Genomic DNA, 13,676 nt, shown 5'->3' with positions numbered 1-13,676 from the left:
TCTTCAGTGTGTGACCCAATCAAATTGAATAGTCCCAAGGTAATCAGTAAGAGACTCGGGGCAGTGCTGTGGTTTAAATTTTATGAGTTGAGATAAAGAGAAAAAGAAAATATATACACATATACAACATACGCAGTTGCAATGATATATGAATTAAGCCCTATGTTTATCTGTTTGCAAGTCCAGGACTAGTTGCAGGGGTTTTAGCAGCCATAGGGTTCACTGTAGGAGCTGTTGCACTTTCAGGCTGTTGCAGGAGTTGAAGTGACCTCAGAGTTCATTGCCAGAGCTGGGACCACCACAGGACATGTGACTATGTTGGAGCAGCCACTGTGCTCATTGGAGGGGTTGGAGTGACCACAGGACTGAACCTCCTGGCACAGTGCACCTCCCTTGGGAGGAATTTGTTTCACTTTCTTATCACTGTACTTGGAACAGCTACAGGACCTGTAGCAGGAGTGACTGCAGAGCTCATTATGAGGGGTGGAGTGACAGCGGGATCTGTCCAGAGCGTGGAGTAACTGCAGAACGTGTAGCAAAACCTTGGAGCTGCTGCAGGGTCTGTGCCAGGAGTTGCAGAGGCTGCAGCACTGTCAGCAGATCCAGCTCTCTTCCCCTTGACGATGCTGAAGGTCTTGTTCAACATCTTCATCAAGGACCTTGATGAGGGGATAGTGACCACCCTCAGCAAGTTTGCTGATGACACGAAGTTGGGAGGATTGGCTGACACACCTGAAGGCTGTGCTGCCATTCAGTGAGACCTGGACAGGCTGGAGAGCTGGGCAGTAAGAAACCGGATGAGGTTTAACAAAAGCAAGTGTAGAGTCTTGCACCTGGGTAGAAATAATTGCATGCACCAGTACAGGCTGGGGGAAGAGCTGCTGGAGAGGAGCTCTGCTGAGAGGAACCTGGGCGTCCTGGTGGACGACAGATTGACCATGAGCCAGCAGTGTGCCCTTGTAGCCAAAAAGACCAATGGCATTATGGGGTGTATTAAAAAGAGCGTTTCCAGCAGGTCGAAGGAGGTGATCCTCCCCCTCTACTCTGCCCTGGTGAGGCCTCATCTGGAATACTGTGTCCAGTTCTGGGCTCCCCAGTACAAAAAAGACAGGGATCTCTTGGAAAGAGTCCAGCAGAGGGCCACAAAGATGGTGAAGGTCCTGGAGCATCTTCCCTATGAGGAGAGACTTATGGAACTGGGTCTGTTTAGCCTTGAGAAAAGAAGGCTGAGAGGGGACTTGATCCAGGTTTATAAATACCTGAGGTGTGGGGGCCATAGTGGCAAGGCTGGTCTCTTTTCAGTAGTGCGTGGGGATAGGACTAGGGGTAATGGGATGAAAGTACAGCATAGGAAGTTCCACACGAATGTGTACAAGAACTTCTTTGCAGTGAGGGTGACGGAGCACTGGAACAGGCTGCCCAGGGAGGTGGTAGAGTCTCCTTCTCTGGAGATATTCAAGACCCACTTGGATGCCTACCTGCGTGACATGGTGTAGGGAGCCTGCTTTGGCAGGGGGGCTGGACTTGATGATCTCTAGAGGTCCCTTCCAACCCCTAAGATTGTGTGAGTCTGTGATTCTGTGAGTAATAGGCACCTGAGAGTGCAGAGTTATTCAGATGACCTAATGGATGAATACACCAAAAGAAGAGACAGATCTTTCTCTATACATCTAGTGAAAATTCCAGAGCTTATGCCATTCCAAAGCTGTGACAAACACACATTCTGTCACTGATGGCACCTTTCTTTGTTTTGGGCTCTCATTTAAATGGCATTTCCTTGGGGTCTCCAGCACACCCTAAGTCAGCTGGCAAATGCAGCTGAGAACCTTCAGGAAATCCATGTCCTGGTAGTGTCAGTGCTTGCTGGACAACTGTGAGCCCCACAATGGGTCTTGTTCCTGTGTAGCACCTTCTGAACAGCAGTACCATGTTGCAGATGCGAGACCAAGCCAAGCTAAATCTAGTCATGCTTCTTGAAAGAGATGCTTTCTGAAGAGTCTTTACACTAATGAGAAGACCACAAACATTCACTCAGTGAGCTCGAAATCACTGTGCATTTTCAGGCCTACAGTCTTGTTTGTCTCGCAGAGACATGGTGGGATGGTTCCTACCTCTTAGCTGTAGCAAATGGCATAGAGAATCTTTTTGACGGATGGCCAAGGAAGATGAGGAACAGCTGCTGCCCTCTGTGAGAGTGCACTGAGCTCTGCCTGGGGATGGCAGAGGAGCCAGCTGAGAACTGATGGAAAGGTCTCAAAGAGGAGAGTGGCATATTCTGTTCCTTGCTTCCTGATCAGGAAGAACAAGAGCAGGGGGACAGGCAGGAATCTGAGTTACAGCTCAGATGGAATTGTTTTCTTCAGACTGCCTGCTATGGTGCAGTGTTTTGGTTCTAGGAGAAAACCATTGATAACACTCTGGTGTTTACAGCTGCTGCTAAGCAGTGTTCTACAGAGCCAAGGCCATGGTCAGTAAAGGGCACATGGAGCTGGGAGGGAACAGAGTGAGGACAGCTGACTGATAGTGGCCAAAGGGACGTTCTCTATCAGCTGACAGCAAGCAGAAATTGTATTGAAAGGGGTGGGAGTTCATCTCACTCTCTTGACTGCCCAGGGCCCAGCTGGGCATCAGTCTGGTGGTGCTGAGCAAGTGCTTGTGCATCAGTTGTTACATACAATTCCATATCAACGGATATATAGTGATAACTATTACTCCTCTCCTTTTATCTCTCTTAGTAAATTGCTTTGTTACAACCCAGAAGTTGTACTTTTTTTTCCCAATTCTCTTCCCCATCCCACAGGGAATGGGCAGTGCACAAAGCACTGTGTGCTGCTGAGCCACATGTTGGGTTCAACAACCACTGTCATTTCGGTGCCTGATGTGAGTCTCCAAGGGTTGAGATAACAGCACAACTGTCCAGAGTGAGATAACTCAGGGCTTTGTGGGAGTTGGAGAAGTGCAGGCCATGATGCTAATTGTTTCCCTATTTGTGGAGCTTGTTGAGTCTTCTCATGAAGCTTCACTGCACAGCTCCTTACTTGGTGCTTGGATGCTACATTAGGGTATTTATTTTGCTATGCTGTTTGACCTTAGTTTGTACCACGATAAAATTTGCAGCTGACAAAGTGAAGTTTTGTGCACATTCAGCTCTGCGGTCATCTTTGGGTTTTGGAAGTAATATTGTCCATATGATTAGGAATTATACAATTTACATTTTCGCCTCTGTGAGTCCGGGGGTGTACTGGATATTGTGTTGAGGGACATGGTTTAGTGGGAGCTATAGGTAATAGGTGAACGGTTGGAATGGATGATCTTTCAGGCCTTTTCCAACCTTGGTGATTCTATGAATCTATGATTGAGGTTAAACAATTATTCAGGAATATCAGTGAGAGATCTGCCCCAAGGTGAGAAGGCTCTGCATGGCAGGGGGTGTGGGACAGTCTGGGCAGCTGCCTGGAGCGGTGGGCACCCCCAGGGCTTTGGAACTTCATCTCCGAGCAACTGCAGGATCCTGAGAAACTGGTAGAATATTGGGGGCAGGTCTGCTGTGGCTCTGGTAATCCCGACTGCAGTGTGCCAGATCCAGAGAGCTGGAAATGCTGACAGTGCTGCAACCTCTTCAACTCCTGGCACAGACCCTGCAGCAGCTCCAAGGTTTTGCTACACGTCCTGCAGTTGCTCCAAGCTCTGGGACAGATCCCACTGTCCCTCCATCCCTCATAATGAGCTCTGCAGTCACTCCTGCTACGGGTCCTGTAGCTGTTCCAAGTATGGTAATAAGAAAATGCTACAAATTCCTCCCAAGGGAGGAAGTACAGCCCTGCGGTGGCTCCAACCCCTCCAATGAGCCCAGTGGCTGCTCCAACATAGTCACAGGTCCCGTGGTGGTTTCAGCTCTGGGAATGAACTCTGAGGTCACTTCAACTCCTGCAACAGCCCGACAGCCACTTCAGCTCCTACAGTGAACCCTGTGGCTGTTAAAACCCCTGCAACTAGTCCTGGACTTGCAAACAGATGCGCATAGGGATTAGTTCATATATGTTTGCAACTGCATATGTTGTATATGTGTGAAAATACACTAAATATATTATATATGTATAAATACATTTGTCATAATTATTATCCTTTTCTTTTTCTCTTTGTCTCAACCCATAAACCTTAAACCACAGCACTGCACCGAGATGCTTACGGATCTCCTTGGGACTATTCAATCTGATCTGGTCACACAGTGAAGAGCACCTGAAGATCTCAAGGTTTTCTGAGGGAGTAGCACAAGGGGGATACCGAGTCTTTAGGATGGATGGGCGAGGAGATAAAGAAGGGTGACTACCCTCTGTGAGAGTGCACTGAGCTCTGCCTGGGGATGGAAGAGCAGACAGGTCAGAGCTTATGGAAATGGCAAACAGAGGAGACCATCAGTGTCTTTTCCTGTCTTCCTGATCAGGGAGAGCAAGTGGAAGGTGCCCTCTGCAGACAGATGGGATTCTGATGTTGTCTGTCCCTTGTCCCATTTGGGGGCCTTTGTCACTCCATTATCTGCGGCAGGGACAGCACAGCAGGGCATGTGGCATCCAGCAGATCCATGGAGAGCACAGATGGCAGCTTCTTGACCAAGTAGTGGAGGAACCAAAGAGGAGAGGTGCTCTGCTGGATCTCATACTTTCTGTCATGGAGGGACTTGTGGGAACTGTGAAGGTCACAGGGGCATCAGGCCATGTGCAAGATGCAAATGTATCTCTTTTAATTTATTTATTTATTTTGAGGCAGTAAGCTTAATAGTTGATCATAAATGTCAATAAATCTGAAACAAATAATTGAAGACAAAGATGGAAATCAATGAAAATGTGTTAACCCTTCTCAACATGAGAAATTCTCATGAGTCTTGTTCCATTTTAAGTTGTAAATATGAATCTTTGAGGTGATTTGATGTCTTTTTTTTTCTTTTACTGAAACTACAATGTTTTCCAGAACTGTGTTCGCTGGACACAAATGCCTTCAGGTTCAGAGACACAGACAGCGGTGCCAGTGCCAATGCCCTGTGACTGTAGCCTGGTGCCCAGCACTACTCTTCCCTGCTGCCTATTTGATGTGTCTCATCCTCCAAGTTTTTTCAGCTCTCCTAAATAAATGGCCATGGTTAAGGGCATGTTTTCAGCAGACCATTTGGGCACACACTACTCCCACTGCCCTCCAGATTTCTCCATCCCTTGCTCTTTGTTCAGTCAGATACCTCCCAATTATCTGTCTGATTTCTGACTTTTAGGGGGATTACTGGAATTTGTTCCATCTCCCCAAATTCTGAGAATCAGTGAGAATGTGTTAACCCGTCTCAATGTGTGAAATACTCACAAGTCCTGTTCAGTTTTAAGTTGATACCTCTCAACTACCTGGCTGATCTATCCCAGGAAGATTACTGGAATTTGCTCTATCTCCCAGAGTCTGATGGCCTCTGTTTTCAACTACTTCACTGTGATTCAATCTATCCTATCCTACCTCAGTATAAATCATTTCTTTTAAAAGTATTCCATTTGAATGACAAACTTCAATAGATGCCGCTTGAACATGGCATGCAGTTGATCACTGTGTTTTACTGTTCATTCAATTGCATCACCTTTCTTTCCATTTGCTGGCCAGATAAAAAAGAGAAATCTTTCCTTTTCCATGTGTAGCTGGTTCTCTGAGGAAAGCCAGTGGGAGTTGGTGCAAAGCAGTTTTAACACTGAGCGGATGAATGCAGAGGAGAAGAGTGATGTGAAGAAAAGTGATGCAAGTCCCATAGGTCCATTGTGAGCAGAAATTGTGTGGGGAGGTTGAGAAGGACCTTTGTCAACACAGTAACAGTACAGAACTCATTGGGACATCCTGGATTGGTATCAGTTGCACAGTGCTGCTTTAAACCCAGCTATAAACAAATAGACAATAAATTTATAATGGATTCTTTAAGCTCTCTCCAGATATCCCTCCTTTTTGCTGAACAAGTTCTGATAACTTGAAGAAGATAACAAGATGGCATAAGGCACAGGAGATTCTTTAGGTTATAATGGTCCCAGGGTGCATTTGATGCTGAGTTCATCAGCCTCCAGTGCAGAGAGAAGTTTGCACAAAGTGCTCAACAAGACAAAGTCAGAAGTAACAGTGAAGTTTCTTGGAGTATTAATGGGCCCACTGAGGAACATTAACAAGCAAGCTTCCCAAGGGACTTGTTAGAGAAGATAACTGGAAGCCATGACTACAGGCAGGCAAAGGCACTGGCATGCTAAGAAACCTCTCCTTTGCCTTACAAAGCAGACAGGTCAAGCCCTGATTGCAAGACCAGTGGTAGAGAGGTCCTGTATCTCATGTTGGCTCCGGGCATTTCCTGGGGCAATGGGTTGGAATTTTGTATGATGTTAAATGATAGACATGGGGACAAAAGATCCCAGGCTCTACATGTGGTGCAAGGACGCTGTGAGGTTCATGTCCCATATGAGACCTATGTTTCATTGCAGGATCTGAGAAGGGATGTGAGAAGGGCCCAGTCTGAACAAGCAGTCAATCCCTATGAAACTCTGAACTTCAGATCTCTCAGTTCCAGTGCCCTCGTTTGCACATTCTCCCAGAGTTTGAAGTCCTTTATGTTCTGCGGTGCCCAGAAGTGCACCTAGTGCTGCTAGTGAGGCAGTAGCAATGCAGAGCAGAGAGGGATGATCCTTTCCCTCACCCAGCTGGCAATAAGTTGCTTCATGCACTCCAGGGGACTGTTGTTTTTCCTGGCTGCCTTGGCACACTGCTTACTCACATTCAGTGTGATGCTGACCAGCACCTCAATCCTTTCCAGTCAGACTCCTCTCCAGTGTCCCATATCCAGTCAGTGTGTATGTCCAGGGTTGCCCCTACCCAGGTGCACAATCAGGCACTTGTTCTTGTTATACTTTATGCACTTGGTGCTTAGTACCAACTGGTACCCACTTCTCTGACTTGTCCACATCTCTCTGCAAGTCCTCTCCACTCTCAGTCGAGGCAACAGCACCTCCTCATCTGGTCTCATCAGCAAACTTGCTCAGAACGTCTTCTAGTCCTGCATTCAAGTCATCTGCATAAACATGAAAGGAAAGTGGCCCCAAATGGAACCCTGGGGACCCCGACAGTGACCATCTACCAGCCTGATGGAAAAAACTGACTATAATCCTTTGGGACTGACCTACTGGCCAACTGCTCACCCACCACATTGTGTTTCTGTCTAGCCATATGCAGAACATTCTGTCCAGAAGGTTGTTGTGAGAAACAGTATCAAAATTTCCACTGAAATCCTCAAGGATTACATCAACTGGCTTCCCTTGGTCAACTAAACGGATAACTGTGTCACAGAATGAGCTTAAATTAAACAGGACCTTCGCCTCACAAACTTGTGTTGGCTGTGCCATAGCTTTGCAATGCCTTGAACTCCAGAGTATGCCACAAATGGAGCAAAGGGGAAGATTTGCCTCTTCTGTAGTGAACTCATTCATTTGGTAAGCAGAATAACACTACCTGATACATGGGGACTGTGTCTCTGCTCTGCTCTGCTCAGCTCACAGGGCAGCGGTGCAGGGTGTTGTTCTCATGTCAGTGCAGGTAAACTTGCTTTAACCCTTTTTCCTCTGTAAATGCTTCCTCTATTTCTATGCTCAGATACACTTCCACATTCCCTCAAGTACACTTTCTTATATAATTAACAATTACACTTTCTTATACCATCAAAACAGTTTGTCAAACAGTACAGTTCTTCAGTTCACATAAACTCCCTTAATACAGTCTGTATTCTTCAGTTATAAACACTGTGCCACAGAACCAGCACTGACTGAACCACCTCCCTCACACACTTCCTCACAAGCAGTACATAGTATTACATAAATGGGTTCACACTCATTGGTGGTGGAATGTACACCTCTCCTCAGGACCATCTTATTAATCTACAGAGTACAAACTCCCATCTTCTTACATACAAGCAGAAAGTACTTATGAGTGGACAGACAACACAGTCTTTCACTTTGTCCGTGTCTGGCCATTTCCCTCACAGGAGGAATGAAACATGGATCGGGACTTGGCACTCACCCTGCAGCTGTTCTGTGTCTCACTCACACCACACTCACTCTGACATTTAGATCAAAAACCATGGTTTATTCATACTACACAATGCTGACAACGTTTTCTAGCTGGAATCTTAATAACACTCATACTCTGGTCGACCAGTTGCAAACGTTAATTTTTTTCCCAGAGTCGGCTTGACACACGGTACCAAACACTTAAAGCAGATGATAATATTGAACATACAACCTATAACCCCCATGATTACACCTTGGAGAACCCAGGCTACCATTTGACAGGCTATCCACTATGTCCCATACCCGTAGGAGAGACCAACCTAGGTCCCTCCTATTGCCAACCACATGGGAGAGAGTATTTGTTCTTGTTTCCATTCATATGACATACAGTTCCCTTTCATAGGAACTCACCCAAGGAGTCTTCCTACCCCAGCTGGCAACCAAAGCCATGAGCTCACCTCCCTGTGAGCAGCACGTATGGCTGTAAACTGTGTAGGATGTCTCCTCAAGACATATGGGCTCCACTTACCATACACATACCTGGTCCACCTATGGGTGGTCCTTGTCTGTCCCTGCAGTGATCAGGTGAGGAAGGGAGTCCTTCAGAGAAATCTCAGGGTGCGCCAAAAGTGTCTCCCTCTCAGCTGGTCCTGCAGCGAACAGAGCTGGTCCCACCTGGGCCGCCAAATTGACTACAGGAATTGAACTCTATAACCTCTCTAACTGATACAGTCTCCCATGACATACTTATACCAAAGTTGAGGAAGTATGGGATAGGTGAGTGGACAGTGAAGTGGGTTGAGAATTGGCTGACTGGCAGAGTGCAGAGGGTTGTCGTTGGCGGTGCAGTGTCTGGCTGAAGGCCTGTAACTAGCAGCGTCCCCCAGGGGTCTGTGCTCAGTCCGGTCTTGTTCAACATCTTCATCAATGACCACCCTCAGCAAGTTTGCTGAAGACACGAAGTTGGGAGGATTGGCTGACACACCTGAAGGCTGTGATGCCATTCAGCGAGACCTGGACAGGCTGGAGAGCTGGGCAGTAAGAAACCGGATGAGGTTTAACAAAAGCAAGTGTAGAGTCTTGCACCTGGGTAGAAATAATTGCATGCACCAGTACAGGCTGGGGGAAGAGATTCTGGAGAGGAGCTCTGCTGAGAGGGACTTGGGCGTCCTGGTGGACGACAGATTGACCATGAGCCAGCAGTGTGCCCTTGTAGCCAAAAAAGCCAATGGCATCATGGGGTGCATTAAAAAGAGCGTGTCCAGCAGGTCGAAGGAGGTGATCCTCCCCCTCTACTCTGCCCTGGTGAGGCCTCATCTGGAATATTGTGTCCAGTTCATGGCTCCCCAGTACAAAAAAGACAGGGATCTCTTGGAAAGAGTCCAGCGGAAAGCCACTAAGATGGTGAAGGGCCTGGAGCATCTCCCCTATGAGGAGAGACTTAGGGAACTGGGTCTGTTTAGCCTTGAGAAAAGAAGGCTGAGAGGGGACAGGATCCAGGTTAATAAATACCTGAGGTGTGGGGGTCATAGTGGTGAGGCAGGTGTCTTTTCAGTAATGCGTGGGGACAGGATTAGGGGTAATGGGATGAAAGTACAGCATAGGAAGTTCTGCACTAATGTGCATCTCTATGATGGGGGTGGCCCAATCACAAGCAGTGGTGCGCTCAGTTGTTCTGCTTGCCTGCTCCTCAAGGAGTTAGGAGAAATCTGTACCTGTTGCGTGTTCGAGTGCATGCGCAATGCCATGTGGAGGGCTTATCACAATAAAGATTGGCGGATTTGCTGCGTAGACCGGTCAGAACTCAGATCTGCGTTGTGCTTCCTGCGGCACCAAACGCCCAACAGTGGCAGTTCCGTGTATTGGCCAGCAGGTGGCAGCAGAGACCACGGAAAGAACGTCTGCGGGACAGACCCTGGGGATCCGTTCTCTTTTGATTATAGGGGAAGAACACAAAGATGGAAGAGGAGGTAAGGGGGGGAAAAAAAAAAGAAAAAAAGATAAAACCAAACCACAGCAAACAAATAAAAACTTCTCCGAACGTAGCAAACGTGAATCTCTGTCAATAAATAAATGAGTAATTGAATTGATGTCCATTTCCCCTCCCCCCCGCTCCCCCCCACTTCCGAGATGAAAAAACACCTGGTATCAATTGGACAGATGCACACAGTGAAGCCAGGGATGGTCTGAAACGCAAAGCAGCTGAGCAGCTTTTAGAAGAAAACAGAGTAGTAACAACTTCTGTACCTACATTCACCACTCTGAGATCCTGTCTGGGTCACCCAAGGCTTGTAAATAACCACTGGGTCGGTTCTGATGTCGAGTGATTTGTTGTCAGTTCTCTCATGGTTCTCCGGTCAGTTCTCCGGTGCCAGGATCTGCCACAGGGCATTCTGACCACGGGCATCATGTTTCTACGCTGCCGCCTGCATTTAACAGGCAATGGGACTGCCCTGCATGTGCAAGGCAGCACCTCTTTCACACCACCAGAATGTTTAAGGCTGTTGGGATTGTTGTTAGCGTCCCATTAACACTGAGGCTAGAGATACCCTTAGGATTGACATTACTATTAGCATTACTTTGATGGTGCCCTATCTGGGTCATTTCCAGGGGATGTCAGGAGTAAGGCACAGTGTCAGGAGAAAAAGAACAGACTCTGTTACTTTATAAACGTGATAATAGAGAGAGTTCATTGGAAAAAATACAACTCTTAAATAATGCAAAGCATGCTTCTGATTGGATGCAGGCATCATCTGGGCTCTGTTTAATATTACTTCTAAGGTAAAGATTATTGTTACCTTAATGATTGTTTTTTGGATTATGATCAGGGTTAAGGTTCCTTTTGCTACAAACTTCTAGCATCATTTTTGTTGTTACATTTGGAGTTAGAGACGATTTTAGAATCACGGTAAGGGTTAGGATTAGAGTTACATTGCGGGTTAATGCTGTTGTCTTTACAGCTCCTGTGAGGGTTGGGGTCTGGGTCAGGTGTTTAAAAAATGAAATGAAAAAAGAATACAAAAAAAATATATTGAAAGCTTCAGATTTCCTTAATCTTTGTGGGAATCATATAATGTGCAACTCAAATCTACCTCTTCGTGCAGTGACTGCCTGTAAATTTGCTAGAGCCTGAAATAATATGGCCTTGTGCCATAGTCCTCCAGATTGTTGCTAGGATTCCTTTCCATATATTGAAATTGAATTGACCTAATATATAGGTCAGTTACCAACCTCTTGTTTTTAGGTCTGCCTTGTACTTTTCTGCGGACAGAGAAGGGCAATGTTTCCAACAGTCAGTACATTCATTCTGTGCTGTGCTGGGCTCTACCCACCCTGCGTATTTATCTTGTGCTTGTCTCAATTCTCCCCATGTCAGAATGCCCCCAGTCTGAACTTAACTCTGTTCAGGAACTTTCTTGGTGGAAAAACTACTTATACAGCTGTTTTACAAGTGGGTTATACATTCAGTTAGGGCCTACACTATGTACTGAAAATACTGGAAACTTCCACTGCAAAAACACAATCTACCTCTCCCATCTGTGCAGCCTTGCAGACCCAGAGCATGCCAGGTTATTTCTGCTTTCATAGCATTTGCATGCTGTAGGGTGAGCACAAGGTTCTGCTTCTTGATTCTTCTGCAAGAGCTGCCTACCGGCAAATGGTTGCAGGGATGGAGGATGTGACAGAAAGCATTTGTCTCCACAAGAGCAGAGTTACATTCAGTGCAGAGTGTGAGAGTCAGGTTGGTGTGGAAAAGCACTGACACGCTGGGGATGATGCAGTGCTCACATGTCTAACACTCACAGACATTACTGTCAGAAGGATGGTGCTGTGTTGTGCTTCTACCTTTGGCAGCCCCTGGAGAAATGCTATGGCACACAGAACACCTTTGTATTGCACTGACTGCTGCCATGCAGCATGGATTTAACACACCAAATCCAGAGGAGCATGACTGCATCTAACTGCCCTGAGAAAAACTACTGTAGCTGAAGAGATGAGGAGGCAGCTGCTCATCTGCAGAACAAGCAGTACTGCCAGACATTGGGCCAGGTGAGCACCTCCTGCTGCAGCGTGATGATGACAGGGCTGGAGATGATCTGCAAAGCCAGCTTAAAAGTGGGAGACGTGAGTCAACATGGCAGGAGGACAGAGGTGTTAGGGAGCAGCCAAGGCATCAAAGAGTATCAAAAGGCTTTGAAAAGTATCACAAAGTGACAGCCAGGAAGACTGGGATATATCATGAGCAGCAACCTGGATGCTAGAGATTATTTGCTCCCATACAAAATGGTAGAGATCTTGCTGCAGACATCCCAAAGCCAGGCAAAATGGGAACCCAGAGCTCTGCCTGCACGAACCCCACAGCCATAGCATTGCAAGCTGAGCTGCCTTGCTGTTTGTTGCATTCATCCCAATCCCTGTGATTGAAGACTCAGAATGCAGTCGAGGCGATGACTGAGCATGAGAGTGACTTTATTCAATAAAAGACAGGAGGGCTTGAGAGGTCAAGGGTGAAGATGGGACTCCTCTTGTCAAGATGAGAGTGGCTCAGAGCTGGTGCTGCTGCCTGGTGCCTGGGACTGGCAGCCTGACTCTAAGTCCCCATCTAAGATGCTCAGCTTCACCTCACTGATGCTGCCCTGCTCCTGCATGGTGGTGCTGCTGCTGGGACACTCGGGCTGTGCTTGGGATGGGCAGCACTGCAAAGGCGCTGGGTCACAATCCAGGCAGGTGACTGCTGTGTCTGGCAGGCTCAGGTCAGGAGCTTCAGCAGAGCCAGGAGATATGAGAGCATGAACGTGGATGAGCCCCTTGTGTCCATCACTGTTACCATGTGGAAGGCTGTCATCCGAATTGCAGCGATTCATGCTTAATAAGAACTCTCCATTGATGGAAAGACACTGCTTGGTTTGGATCTTTGGGGTTGACAAGGGCTCGAATCACCTAGGAAGGCATAGAAACACAAGGGTTAGTTTCAAACATTTGCAAGTTGAATCATGAAAGGTTGTTGATACTTGGTAATAGAGTGGCGGCAGGAAGAAGCAAGTAGGCTTGAAGCAGCATAGCCACTGTCTTGAAAGTGATCCTTATTCAGGTCCAGCTCGTGTGTTGTTTCACTGTAATCTGCTTCTTTGGGTCTACCTAGTGGGCAGCAACACTCGAGCCGTTACTGATATCATTGAAAAGAACTGGAGACAATTGTTCTATTCCTAAGAGCTTCAAGGTGCCTAGAAGCACAAATAGAAACCAGCAGTATTTCATCACTTCACCAAAAGGAAGGTCAAACACCTGAGCTGTGAAGAGCAGTTACAGAACCTATGCATAAGATCACACCAGACATACTTTGTTCTAACAACAGTTATGGCACATAGTCCATTTCCTTCAATATTCCCAAAATGAAATGATGTGGAGCATTACAGGGAAAGAAACACTGCACACAGACACTATGACCCTGATTAGACTCAAGCAGCAGACTTAAAACAAGTCAGAGTTTTTGATTCCAGGATATTTCAGGACCTATCGTGTGAAATTCAGTTACACAACAGTGCCTAGGTGCCTGCGTTTCAAGCAACTTTCAGATCACAGCCATGTAAAATAAAAACAAATTCAGTGCAG

This window comes from Coturnix japonica, chromosome 9 (genome assembly GCF_054131305.1).
Source record: "Coturnix japonica strain WE chromosome 9, WE-NBRP24, whole genome shotgun sequence".
Taxonomy (NCBI): Eukaryota; Metazoa; Chordata; class Aves; order Galliformes; family Phasianidae; genus Coturnix; species Coturnix japonica.
Note: the sequence above shows the minus strand (reverse complement) of the source record.